Below are 14,832 nucleotides of genomic sequence, written 5' to 3'. Positions count from 1 at the left end.
ATTTTATCTTCTGGGAGGTGCAGGAATAAGTTCTGGGCCAACAAAATAATTCTGTGAGTCTGCTGTAGATGTCATCGCTATCGGTTACTGGGAGGGGGACAGAGAAAACTTGTTGAGCGACGAGTGTGATAAGAATCAAAATGGACTGGCGAGATGTGCTTTGAAGGAACAGTAATGGGAGAGGTCTTTATTCTAGTTTATGAATACGATCACGACCAGCTTTACCTGGCTACACAGACAAGGCAAGGAACAGACTCCACTAAGCTCCCAGGCTGTCTTACGTCCTGACCTGGAATCCATTTCATGATCAGGCTCGAGTTCTACACCCGTCTAACATCAGTGGATTAAAGGAGAGCACCAACACCTGCTTGGATGGGGTCCATCAGCAGGCTTCAGCAGGTCAGGCTGTTTTTATGCCCCATGAAGATAAATTATTATTGACCCATTCTATCTTCTGGGAGGTGCAGGAAAAAGTTCTGAGCCAATGATTGAATAGGTTTGAGTCTGCTGCATCACTATCCATTGCTGGGGGAAGCCAGAGAAAATTGATGCAAATACTTCCCAAAGGTTCCCCAGTGGTAAAGCATACAGTGTGTTTGTGTGTGTGTGTGTGTGTGTGTTTGTGTGTGTGTGTTTGTGTGTGTGAGGTGACAGAGCATGGCCTGAGGGCTCAGGGCGGTAAGTCTGATAGTGAAGGAAAGGCTCACATTAGACCCAGAAAAGCAGTGACTAACAGGCCAAGCCAGGCAGCCTGCACCTTCCTCAGCTGTGGAGATGCCCCCGATTATACACCGATTCAAAAGGGCAAAGTCGTGTTTTTGGAGAGGGTTATGTAAAATGATGACATAACCCTTGTTCTAGTGGTGTGTTTTTATGTTTGTTTGTTTTTGTTTGTGAGAACTTTGCTTTCCGCATGGCTGAAACGGGTGCTGCTTTTTGAATATTTACCGAACAAGAGGGCGAAAACAGGACATTCATTGTCTTTATACATTTGGAGTGTATTCACATAATAAAAGGGTTGTTGCTTTATACCCATCCAGAAATAAACGCCAATTAAAAATAAATGCTTGGATGCATATTCGGATACGTAAAATGCCAAAACATTGCCAGATAATACATTTAAAATGGATAACATTTTATATATTGTTTTATTATCCCCAATTGTGTCATCTACTTCTACATACACTGATGAGCCAAAACATTATGACCATCTGCCTAATATTCTGTTGGTCCTCCGTGTGCCTCCACACATTAATGCTCAATCGCATTGAGATCTGGGGAATTTGGATGCCAGGGCAACACTTTGAGTGCTTCACCATGTTCGTCAAAGCATTCCTGAACAATGTGTGCAGTGTGGCAAGGCACTTTGTCCTGCTGAAAGAGCAACACTGTTTAGGCAGGTGGCAGGTGTTGAACTGACGTCCACAGGAATGCCCAGACCCAGGGTTTCCCAGAAGAACGTTGCCCAGGGCATCACACTCCCTCCACCGGCTTGTCCTCTTCCCACAGTGCGTCCTGGTGCCGTCACTTCCCCGGGTAAATGGCGCACACGTACACGGCCGTCCTGAGAGCACCCCACAAGCCTTGCCATAACTATCTGGCCCTAATCAAAGTCGTTCAGGTCTCTCAGGTTACACCTGCTTGATAGTTCGCTTCCCATCTAATCTACCTAGACCTTGACACGTGCCCTTTTATTAGAAGGTGATCTACGTTATTTGTTTCACCTGTGAGTGGTTATAATGCTTTGGGTCATCTCAACAACATTCAACTGATCAGGAAGGATTGATGATCACAGCAAGCCTTCCTCTTAGGAAACACCACCAAGTCATTCTATAATTTCCCAGGAAGTCAGTCGGGTCAACACGTCTTAGGACAGGATTGCTGAACTGATGACCTCAGTTAGCTTCCCAGGTGGTGAGCTGCCTTAGGGGTGTCCATGAGGCGCGTTGATACTACTGAAATCCCTGAGGATGACTTCTCCAGTTTGTGACACCCTCTGGGCTCCTCAGCTACTCCACAACTACCAGACACTGGTGAACAAGACATATCATAAGACATTTATAGGTAATATAGTATTTGACCAAATGTGGATATTTCACATTTTAAATGTGTTTCTGTATAAGTACTAGTTACAGAGTATAGTTATTTGGCATTATATATCTTTTTACAATTTGGATTTGGCTGATCGTTCAACAACAATCTATTTATACTCAATGAGGCTATTCTTCTTTGATGAATTCTTCTTGACAGATGGGAATAACACCATGTAGACAATGCTCAACATTTGTCTTGGTCCCCAGGATGTTGTTGGTATAAAAGAAGAGTGCCTACCATTGGCACTTTTGTGTGTTTAAATTGCGTTTTTAATGTTTAATGCACAAATAATCAGAATGGATTGACCATGAAAAGAAGATTCAGAAGAAGAAGGAAAAGATACAGAAGATCCTCCCCTCTCTCTTCTCTCATTTTGTTTACTTTCTGCTCTCTGCTGAGTGTCTCGGGGGCTTTATCGGGGGAGGTATTCTCTCTGAATTTGGCGTCTATCTTCTACACTACAGAGTTAGTGCTGATGAGATGATTGCTCTGGCAACAAACATCACTGTGCATGTTTAACTGTGTTTATATTCAGCTCTCGTCCCGTTAACTGGATTTGTGGCAGAGGAGGAGAACCAGGGCTAGGAGGAGATGATGGAGGATGTGTAATAAATCTTTTCTAGTTGCAAAGACGTGTGACAGTTATGCCCTGGGGCATTGAAATAACAACAATGGGCAAAGTCTCACAGCCCACACAGTTGTGGCATATACATTAAGATGATGAGACAGAAAGAGAGAGAGAGTGTGTACTTGTTTTACTATGCTTCTAAGTGTCCAATGTCCTCTCAAGTGTAGTAATCCACAAAATAGCAAACTGAGGATATTTTGCTTATTCTAAACAGAATAACATCTTCCACCGACAGTCCGCCTGGCCAAACATGGTGCAAACAACTGATCCTCTGTTTTAAGTAACAGTGCCTTCTGAAAGTCTTCAGACTCATTTCTTTTTTTCCTTCTTTTTTTTCATATAATACCCTTAATCGAGACAAAGGGGCAGCGACGAGTCTTTAGAGCCTGTTACTCGGGTGGTGTGGGCCAAGACCTCATGTCCTCCTAAGTTTGAACGGAGCACGAGACAAAAAAACTTAAGAGAGTGCATTCCTTAGATTTACAAGGATTTACAGTGGAGAAGGAGTACTGACCCTACTCCCCCAGCACATTAATATAGCAGCGTAAGAACTTGGGGCTGAGACAGGGGGGTCCAGTGACAATGCGGCCCTATCTGGAGGAGGCCCCAGACAGGGCCTAACAGGCAGGAAGTCAATCCACACACATTGCCAACCATCAATTTTTTGGTTGCAGCCTTGTTAAGCACTAATTGAAGTTTATTTATTGATTCATCAGGTTAAACGGAAAGAAAAGCATTGCAGTAATCAAATCTAGAAGTAACAAAAGGATGGATTCGCTTTTCTGCATCAGTTTTTGATCGAAAATTTCGGATTTTTGCAATGTTCTGAAGATGGAAAAAAGCAGCTTGAGATAAATTGTGTATGTCCATATAAGGAGAGATCAGGGTAAGACCTAGGTTTCTCACGGTTTTGTGGGATACGACCATACAACCGTCAAGGTTCACTGTAAGGTCTTCTTGGGTCCTAAAACGAGCATTTCGGTTTCTCTAGAGTTTAAAAGGAAGAAGTTCTCCATCATCCACTTCCTAATATCTGAAACACATGCTTCCAAACTAGCTCATTTTGGGACTTCTCTCTGCTTCATGGAAATATACAGCTGTGTGTCATCAGCAATTGACATTGCGATTCTGGAATATCTGTGGGGACACCTGAAGACCAGAGTATACCAACGCATTCCATCCTGTCTGGCCAAGCTTAAGAGGATCTATAAGAAAGAATGGGAAAAACTGCCCAAAGCTAATAGAGGCATACCCAAAAAGACTCAAAGCTGTAATCACTGCCAATGGAGCTTCTATGAAGTATTAAATAAAGGGTCTGTATACTTATTGACATGAAATATATATAATTTTTATTTCAACACAAATATTCTAAAATCTATTTTTGTTATTATGGGGTAATGCCTGCATATCAATATAGATTGATATACATATATTACTGCTATATTACTGCTGTCAGATGCAAAATCACTATATTACAATGTTTTCAAATTTGGCCTTAAAAGTTTCTGTTAAAATAGCCCTGCATTGTGCTAAAGTCATACTGTCTGTTATTGTAATCAATGAACAGTGCTTGACTTGAAATAAAATATGTGCAGGAGACACAGCCCTTAAATTTCAGCTCTGGAATTTCCACAAAAACTTTCATTGTCTATTTGTAGCCCATTTTTCTCTAAATAGAAGGTTTCTGTTCTCTAAACCCATAGTTCCTGTCCCCATAATTATCATTTTTGTATCCCTCTGTTCCCCCTTTCTTTTGCTTATTGTCCTAATGTAAAAGCATTCATGTTTAGTCCTGGACATGTGTCTTTCTTTTGCTTATTGTCCTAATGTAAAAGCGTTCATGTTTAGTCCTGGACACGTGTCTTGTTTTCCTTCTATTGTCATGTTGTTTTGTATTGAGAGTATACTGTCCTGTCTTTAGCTTTGTTAATCTTCAACTGAAGTACCATTGATTGCTTCCAGTCTCCTGAATGTTAGTCTAGTGTATAAAACACACATCAACCCCTTTATCTGGAGAGCAGCTGGGTTTGCAGGCATTTGATCCCACACTGCTAGGTGTTTGTGTTGGATATGTAGTCTGTTGTCTATCATTATTTAATTGTCTGGGGTCCTACTGGCTGGATGTCATGTCTTGCTCTCTCTTCTCTAGAGTAACAAAACGCTTGCATACTGGCACACAACTACAGGCTGATTCACTCACACAGTGTCTCAGGATCATTATGAGAAGAGGCAAAAAGGAGGCCGATTTGTCAATCACATGATTCACGACAATGTCTCCTGTAAGTGGTAAAACTTAAGAATAGAGTGCTATTTATAAAGGCTTCATAAAGGCTTCATAATGATGCTAGAAAACAGTTATAACACATTGCTTAAAATTTACATACCACCAAAGTAAAAAAAAAAATATATATAAAAATCTGGATATTTAAAGTGCACTCAGACCATAGATATATGACAGTAGTTGGGTATTACTGTATTATTTTTTACTTTATTTTATGTTATGGATAATTGAAGAGAAGACTGTTTAAATTTGGGTAACACTTAGACACTTACAATAAGGGTAACACTTATAATAAGGGAACGTTAATTAACATTAGTTAATGATTTAGTAAATATTAACAAACAATAGGAACAATAGGTCTAAAATACACATGTATTCGTCTTTGTTAATATTAACTAAGACAATTATACATGCAAGTACTAATGTTAGTCAATGTATTCATTAAAATGTATTAACATTTAATACATTAATTTAACAGGTGATTGTTCATGTTTAAATCTATTGAACTAAACATCGATACATTAATTAAAGATTCTATTTCATCTAGCTTTTTTCAGACTTCAACTTACTTGCTCATCTTCCAGCATCACATCTTCCTCTTGTGAACAGTTTGAGAACAGAGGACAAACTTGAATGTAGTCATCTTTGAGTTACTCCTATGCTTTATAAATGCTTGTGTGCACATACGGTACAATCACAAAATAGTGAGGAAATATTCACTAAATATACTTTATGCATTATCATTATGGTATATTAGAAACCAACAGCAATAAATGTATTATCAATGTTTGTGGGCTATCCATCACCATGACTTAATAGTAGTAAATCTTTAAAGGAATTTTGACCCTTATTGTAAAGTGTGAACTATATGAATAGTAATAAATGGATTATTAACGTTTGTAGAGTCTTCATTAGCATGGCTTAGGATAATAGTAATGAAGCATTAATTAACGGTATTTGTGACCCTTATTGTAAAGTGTAAACTACATGAGTAATAATTAATGGATAATTATGTTTGTGGAATCTTGAATCCTTTTAATTAATGAATTTTACTTCAACAGGAATAAACATGAACAATCACTTATTAAATTAATGGAACAAATGTTAATACTTTTTACCAATAACTGAACTAACATCAATACTTACATGTATACAGGGGTGACTGGTCATTAGGGGTAGGTGAGGCACAGCCCCACCTGTTGTCAACAGAAAGAACTGCAACAAAATTATTTTATTTTGATTTCTTGAAGATTACTTCCTACAATTTAATATCTATGAATATAGCATCTTCCTAAATTGCATATCATTTGTGTTAGGTTTTTATTTCATATTCATTGGTCCCTGCCTTGCGGCTTCAGACTGCGTTCTGCCGATTCGAGTTTGCAGTAGAAGGCCATAGGTTAAGTGTGAATGTGGGGCTAGCCCCTCTCTCACAATGCAATGTATATTGTATGTGTGAAAATATGAATACGCATGCACAGAATGTTAGTGTGATCAATGTAGATCACACAAATTTGATGCCAAGTGGGGCTGACAGCCGGTAGCCCCACTAAAGAGTAATTTCGTATTTCAGACCTGATTGGTAGTCTGTTTGTCTGGCGCCAACATTAGTTGGCAAGAAGAGCGAGGAGGGTAGATTGTCTTACCTAGCTTGTTAGCGTCACAAACGCCAGATAACTTGAGAAAATGAATGAAGTGGATTTTATACTCGAGCACCGGTTTGAAACCCTTAATTTGGAGAAACTTGAAGTAAAGCGAATTGGTGCCCATCAGCCACGGGATATTGTCATCACTCCAACTGCTGGTAAAAGTAACTGCGGGTTTAACGTGGAGTGGTTTTCGAAAGAAAAAGTGGCTAACGGTTTGCATACAAAAGAAGGCACTCTTCTGTTTTCCATGTCTGCTATTTGGTGGAGATGGTACTTGGTCGAGGACGGGATATAGTTCTCAGTCGGATCATAACATGTATTAAACTGTGTGGAAAATGAAACCCACTGCGGGGGCACGACAAGTCGGTGGACTCCCTGAATCCTGGAAAATTCTGATGCATTTTCACAACAATGTGTGAGGGCGATTAGAGATTTCAGAGGCATTATGACGCTTAGCCCATCTTCAAAGGGACATCCAGCACTGTACAAAACAAACTGTTAGACTGTATGTATGAAGTGTACAGGGAGGAGATATCCAAGCAAGTGGACGAGACATCATTTGTTGCCACACAGGCAGATGAGACAACTGATGTCTCCTGTAAATCACAAATGTTGGTTGTGTTGCGATACATGTTGCCTGACAATACAGTGACAGAGAAGTTTTTGGAGTTTGTGGAAGTCAAAGATAAAACTGGACTCGGCCACTCTAATAGCATCAAGGGTGTGCTGGAACCACTGAAACTGGGAGAAAAGCTGATCACTCAGACTTATGATGGTGCGGCTGTAATGAGTGGAAACGTCCGAGGGGTACAGACGCTAATGAAAGAGACATACCCACATGCCCAGTATGTTCACTGCTATGCTCACCAGCTAAACCTGACCTTGCAGCAACTTTGTTGAGCAATGATGATTTAAGTGCTTTTACCACCTTTTTCTCTGGCGCTCCAAAATGTGTTGCGGCACTTGCTGAGGCAACACAGAGACGCATTCCAAGGCCACCTGCTGCAAGATGGAACTTTAAAAGTAAAACTGTCAATGCAGTTTGAGAAAACCGCGCTATCTCCTGTGTATGGAGGACATACGCACACAACCAGGATGGGATGAGTCCCCCATAAGTTAGGCATACGGCCAGTCAAAACAATTCAGGGACCGAGCCTTTCTGCAGCTGCTGGAATTTTATTTATTCCTTATGCCAGAAGTTGATGTTTAATATAACACTCTGCAAAAACGGAGCATTGATGCATCTGGGATTAGCAGTGCGCTCACCCATTTCAAGGAAAATGTCCAGAATAAGCAGAAGCAAAGTGATGAATGGGCTGCCACCGTTCACGATGGAACAGACGAGCCAGGCCGATGAGTAACCCACACAGCGCCAGTGATAAAGGAGGCATGTGACACAGTCATCTCCCAGGTGGAGCAGAGGTTTTCACAAAGTGACCACCTGATCGCTGCCAAGCTGGTTGACAGCTCGCTCTACCCACAATTTGTACTGTCATTCCCTACATCTGAGCTTGACTGTGCGGTGAAACTATGGCCTCTAGGAAACTGTGAAATGTTTAAGTCTGAGCTGACCGCTCTGTACCGCCACACTGAGCTTCACACTGGTAAGATGGCCCTGTCTCTGTTAAGATCCATCATGAGAACAACCTAGAGGAGGCTTTTGCTGAGACCGTCATTCTGCTGACGTTTATCATAACAACACCTATGATGACATCCGAGTCAGAGAGGAACTTTTCTACCTTGAAGAGGGTAAAAACATTCACTCGCAATACCATTGGACAGCCGCGACACAACGCATCGGCCATGTTGTCCTTCGAAAGCCAGTGTCGTGGAAAACACTTCAGATTTCCAGACAAAAAAGATGCAAAGACTTTATTGATGTCATAAAGCCGTGCTGATCTGCAGAGCAACCAAGCCATGTTGGTCTGCAGAACAATCGACTTCCAAACCTTAAACACACATTTCTATACAGTATGGTTATACAATGATATTAGGTCCTCACATTATGCTAATTTCTGGATGGATCCTTCTGGAATCTTCCTTCAATGTTTTTCACAACCCTCTGGGATTCGCTCCCCCAGCCAGTACTCATCATGACTCAACATATTCTCTGAAGTCGAAGGATGTCATTATCTATGGGCTCACTCATCCTCCCAAGATTTTGCCAAGAGAGTCAAGGACAAGCTACAGGTCCTTCTGTCCTCAATATGAGAAAACAACAACTCATTGCACTGACCATGGGAACAATAGTCGAGCCAGAGCACAGTTCACCACTCTCTCTTAACAATTAAATTGTTTGGGGAAATAATGAGCCCTGGTTAAATGTTTTATCAATTAACACTCAATTAATATACAAGTGATCACATGAGACATTCTGTCTACTCTTCATCAGGCTAATGTGAAATAACTTTTATGAAAATATCCTTTCACATCCCCCCTTTGGGACTTTCAGGTCCCACAATCTAGACCTGGAAACGGTAGGTGAGGAGGTGAACTCAGCTCCTATAAGAGAGTTGAAATCAACCCAATTACCTAAAATTTAAACAATCTCCTCTGTCAACCACCGCTCCAGAGGCTGGAAGACAAACCTCTCCCTCCCCGTTTAGCTGGGAGGAAGTAAAAGACTTCCAACCTGACCAATCAGGTGAGTGTGTGCAAGCATCAAGGTTATTATAGTTTTGCATTTTTTATTAGTGTTTTTGTAAATTTCGTTTAGATTTTTTGTTTTCAAATTCAGTTTAATTTTAATTAGTTTTTAAAGTGGGTTTGCTAGTTTCGTTTATTTTTTGAAAATGCTTAGCCTTAGTTTAGTTTTTATTAGTTTTAGTGTTAGTTTTAGTCTTTTTTTGTGATATGGGCTATTTGTCAGGGGCAAGATTCAAAAAGGTCAGAAAAAGTAATGTGTAATAATAACTCAACAAAAACTATGTTGTTTAGGGGCAAAGTCTTATGATATGTATATTTGGAGCAAGGCACAGATTCACAGATGTTAGCACTCAAAACCTGTGATAACCATGAATCATCATACATTTATATGTCTAGCACTAGTTTTGTTATGACCTTTGCCAAGAGCATAAATAGATAGAGCTCAAAATGCAGATGAAGTTTTTAGCCATCTGATCGCTATTTAGTAGATTTGCTTTAATGTTTTGTAAAAAGAATCAGAAAGGGATAGTTAAAATAATTCCTTCGTTAACACCCTAGAGGCCTACCAAATTCACACCCCATGGAAATTCCTTTAACGTTAACGTTACCTCTTACAAAATCCACACGCCGTACCAAAAACCTAACGTTACACATCTTCTAAACAGAATTCACACTCTATACAAATACCACAGCTGTACAATTTTCACACCCTATTCTAAATTTATACAATAGCCTTCTGCCTACTCATCTGGATTGAAGCAGCAAACATTCAGTGTAAAAGTAAAAATGACATAACATTATTTAATATTTGAATCACAGCGTAGTGTTTTGACATCGACAACCCAAGTGCATTTTACCTCAAACTTGCGACTAGTTAACTTTCTAAAGAAGGCGCAATCGCTTCTCGGGTAGATATTAACACACTGACAAAATTATATTCAGAATTAAAAATATTTTTATACCAATTTTTAATGTGTGATTGTGTAAAGGTGTTCACGAGATACCAACCTTTCGCGAACTTGCTTAAACGTCGAACACTCGTTCTCATGGAGACGCGGTGTGCACGGAGGGGAGGGGTGTGTGTGTGTGTGTGTGTGTGTGTGTGTGTGTGTGTGTGTGTGTGTGCGTGTGTGTGTGTGTGTGTGTGTGAGTGACAGAGAGACGGAGGGAGAGCAGGGAAAGGAAACACAGCTGAGCGAATACTCTGCGTGTTTTAAATAGCGTTAAAAAGGGAAAGACATTGACAAAGACGAAAACTAAGAACATTTACTCTATAATTTTATTTTAGTTAGTTTTGTCAACCACACATTACAGTTTTAGTTAGTTATCGTTTTTTTGTAATGCCTCGTTTTATTTTTATTTCAGTTAACGACAATGTTTTTTCCCACCTAGTTTTCGTTTTTTCGTTCGTTTTCGTTAACGATTATAACCTTGTGCAGACTTCTTTCAGAGGCTTGCAAAATATGTTGTTTCAAACGATTGCATATTTGAATGGAATATAAACTGATTATACAATGAGTATAAATTGCATAAAATAAATCATACATAATTTCAATGATAATCACTTCAATCAAAGAGAGTATGAGAATATAAGTAAAATAATAAAAATAATAAACCATCTAATTCTCCAAGCAGTACTCCCTTTGTACTAGATTGGCTACCAGCCACCTAGGGACTCGAAACCCCTTTACAATCCTTCTCAGCAAATAAATCACAGCCCCTCTTTGACACAAATCACAATTATAGGGTCTTAGGTAATGATAATCTTTAAACCTTCCTCCACAGGTTTCCTGTATCTTGGGCTCCTATCCCTATCAATCTCTGATTCTCACCACTTATTTACTTTTCCACTTCTCTGACCATCATTGTACTTCTTGTACCCACTTCTCTTCTCCCACATTTCACTTCTCTTTCCCTGCTTTCCACCTCTCCTATCCTTCATTTCACTTGCCTTGTCCTTCTTCTCACTTGCTGTGTCCCCCGTTTCACTGTCTGGGCTGTAGTTGCTGGGTGGGCCATAACAAAAGAGTTACATTTTAGTTTTGACTTCCTGCTCCATTTAGACTTCCTGCTCCCAATACATGGAAAAGTCTGAATTCAACTGGGAAGTTGCTCCCTAGTCCTCTCCCTTCACTTGGCACATTTTCCTTTTGTTGTTCTTGTCTGTTGACGTTTTGACCCAAAGGCCTCTTTTCTTTGGTCTTGATGTTGTAAATACTTTAACAGAAACTCAGTGCCATCTTCTTTTGCAGTGAGCCACTCTGTTGCTTTTCTGTCTCACCATTGCTGTGTTCCAGACATAACAAGGTCAGGCCTTCCGCCATCTCCCCCAATGAAACATGAATTAGGTTCTGGAACCCAGAAAGTGCCGAAGGAAAGGGTCCCAAGAGGTTCCACTTCACATCATTGTTCCCAAATCGTCTCCATGCATTGAGTTAGAGGTCCATGACACCATCCTTACAGGAGAAAAGAGAAGACAAAAACACTGCATCAGTTTACCTATTCTCCTGGGCCCTTACATCTGGGCTACTGTCATACTATACTAATACTCAACTTTTTGAGATGGTGAGACCATTACTTAAATGTCAGACAAATAAACAAATGCCTCAGGTGTATAAAATCATCCCAAATAATTCACAACAAAGTTATTATTTGTCCAAGTTATGTTTCCACCTATGTGAATGTTTTTGGTCAATAGGTTCCAAATCACAAAATCAGTAAAATCTGTTTTCTTCATGCTATAGGGGTATCTTTTTACAAAACCCTGTTTCACATACATTTCAAAATGGGCAAAAAACAACAGACTAAAACTAGCTGGAAGTACAATAGCAATGACCAAATAAACAATTTAATCAGGATTTGCCAGAAAATGCCTAAGACCCAAACATAACATTGATATAAAAAGTGTATTAAAAATTTTAATACAACTCCCCTCTCCTCTGTGATTCCCCCATGTCCAGTCAAGTGGATGTCATGGATGTAGGAGCCTTTTTGTTCTGCATGCCCCTCTCCAATCCTCCACCCTCTCCTTGACTGTGGTGTAGCTGGAACCATCAGTCTCTCCATTCCTCCACCCTCTCCTTGACTGTGGTGTAGCTGGAACCATCAGTCTCTCCATTCCTCCACCCTCTCCTTGACTGTGGTGTAGCTGGAACCATCAGTCTCTCCATTCCTCCACCCTCTCCTTGACTGTGGTGTAGCTGGAACCATCAGTCTCTCCAATCCTCCACCCTCTCCTTGACTGTGGTGTAGCTGGAACCATCAGTCTCTCCATTCCTCCACCCTCTCCTTGACTGTGGTGTAGCTGGAACCATCAGTCTCTCCATTCCTCCACCCTCTCCTTGACTGTGGTGTAGCTGGAACCATCAGTCTCTCCATTCCTCCACCCTCTCCTTGACTGTGGTGTAGCTGGAACCATCAGTCTCTCCATTCCTCCACCCTCTCCTTGACTGTGGTGTAGCTGGAACCATCAGTCTCTCCATTCCTCCACCCTCTCCTTGACTGTGGTGTAGCTGGAACCATCAGTCTCTCCATTCCTCCACCCTCTCCTTGACTGTGGTGTAGCTGGAACCATCAGTCTCTCCAATCCTCCACCCTCTCCTTGACTGTGGTGTAGCTGGAACCATCAGTCTCTCCATTCCTCCACCCTCTCCTTGACTGTGGTGTAGCTGGAACCATCAGTCTCTCCAATCCTCCACCCTCTCCTTGACTGTGGTGTAGCTGGAACCATCAGTCTCTCCATTCCTCCACCCTCTCCTTGACTGTGGTGTAGCTGGAACCATCAGTCTCTCCATTCCTCCACCCTCTCCTTGACTGTGGTGTAGCTGGAACCATCAGTCTCTCCAATCCTCCACCCTCTCCTTGACTGTGGTGTAGCTGGAACCATCAGTCTCTCCATTCCTCCACCCTCTCCTTGACTGTGGTGTAGCTGGAACCACCAGTCTCTCCATTCCTCCACCCTCTCCTTGACTGTGGTGTAGCTGGAACCATCAGTGTCCAATATTCTTATTCTGAACCCAAGGCAGTCTCTCAGGTCTGGGCTTGGTTTGGCCTTAGAATGATCTGGGCCATCTGTGTGAGGTACCCCTTTATTGTACAAGGTTTATCAGGGTTGCAGGATCCAGGACTCCTACTTTGTGAAAAACAAAGATGGAGTCTTGCACAACACAAAGTTAAAACCTTGACTGGAGAGTTTAACATCAACTTGCTGAAAGGTGTCTGATCTGATGTCTATCTCTTCTTAATGCCCTAAATTGGGAATTAACATTTAACAAATGGTCCTTCTAAAGTGAACCTCAAATCACTGATCTTGTAGACATATAGAACCAATAACACAAATAATCAAGCATGGGGTTAGTTTGCGACATAGATACAATAACATGGCGAACCCATGACATACAAACACACAGACAATACATTAAACACTGGCCAGTTGATTCTAATTTGACATGTCTTTTTCATGTTTCATAAATTAAATTAGCTCAGTTTTCCTACAATTTCGTGTACACAGAATTCTACAGTTGGAATGGGAAAACAATTGCCATTTTAATAGTGCAATATAGATTTTCCAGATTTTGCTCTATTTTAATCTATTTTAGTATCGGGAAGCTACTTCCCTGAATCTCAATTGGTGTGTCTGTCATCTTTTGCACCTCTCTCCTAGAGTGTCTCTGTGTTCTGGATTGGGATGCCTAGGGTTTCTCCCTACTTTCTGGGACGGCAGCCAAAAGCCGTCTTATCTATTTGACTCCTCTCACTATCCTTTGTCTGAACTCAGTCAAACTTAACCAACAGACCACCTATACAATATTTTCAAACAACTGAATGAAACCACTTTAATGAAAATTATGTTTACACAAATAATTACCCAAAACTAGACCAGATCCTTTGTCCACTGTTGAGTACTTTCTAGTGGCACATCTCCCACAAAATCTTTGTCCATCTGGCTATTTTCTTCATTTACCTTCTTCCCATCTATCCAGACGTCCCTTTTCTAGCACTCGGGCAAATACCATTATCATCTACTATCAATGTACCCGCTATGCGCATCACTCCCAATGGGTCTCCTTTCACACACTTCATTACAGACAGGAATTCTCTTCCCTCACACACTTTCTCTTTTGCACATACATTCACACACACAGTCTCCTGGTCCCCGCCTGCTTCCAGGTCCACAGGACGTTACCATACAGGTCTTCTTACAACCGCACCCGTTCAGACCTCCACCCTCATGGGAGTGGTATCCATGGGGTGTGCACACAACGTATCGTATACCTCCTTGGAACTAAGTTCCTGTTGGACCTCAGCCTGTCTTCTCGAATACTGACCTTCATCCCATTCACAAACAACTCAACAATTCTCTTAAAACCCAATTGTCTCTACTCCTACACCTCTTAACCCACTTCTCCTTGACAACAAACCATTCATCACTTCTCTCAACAATTCTCTCTGCGCCTACACACCCCTTAACTTACTCCTCTATACTCCTCCTAGCAGTTGGCCCTAACCATTCACGCTCTACTATCACACTGCAG

At 41.0% G+C, this 14,832-nt stretch overlaps 1 protein-coding gene across 1 annotated transcript in view; it reads left to right on the top strand.

Annotated features, from left to right (window-relative positions):
• The first annotated feature begins 329 nt into the window (after positions 1-329).
• The window catches only part of LOC105008300 (G-protein coupled receptor 183-A), a 48,527-nt gene continuing 34,024 nt past the window's right edge, over positions 330-14,832 (top strand). Inside the window, exon 1 of the mRNA XM_020044385.3 lies at positions 330-399. The gene's annotated coding sequence lies outside the window, so the exon portion shown is untranslated. The remainder of the gene's footprint in view (positions 400-14,832) is intronic.

Source organism: Esox lucius, chromosome 11 (genome assembly GCF_011004845.1).
Source record: "Esox lucius isolate fEsoLuc1 chromosome 11, fEsoLuc1.pri, whole genome shotgun sequence".
In the NCBI taxonomy this organism is placed as follows: Eukaryota; Metazoa; Chordata; class Actinopteri; order Esociformes; family Esocidae; genus Esox; species Esox lucius.
This window is presented reverse-complemented; position numbering and strand designations above follow the sequence as displayed.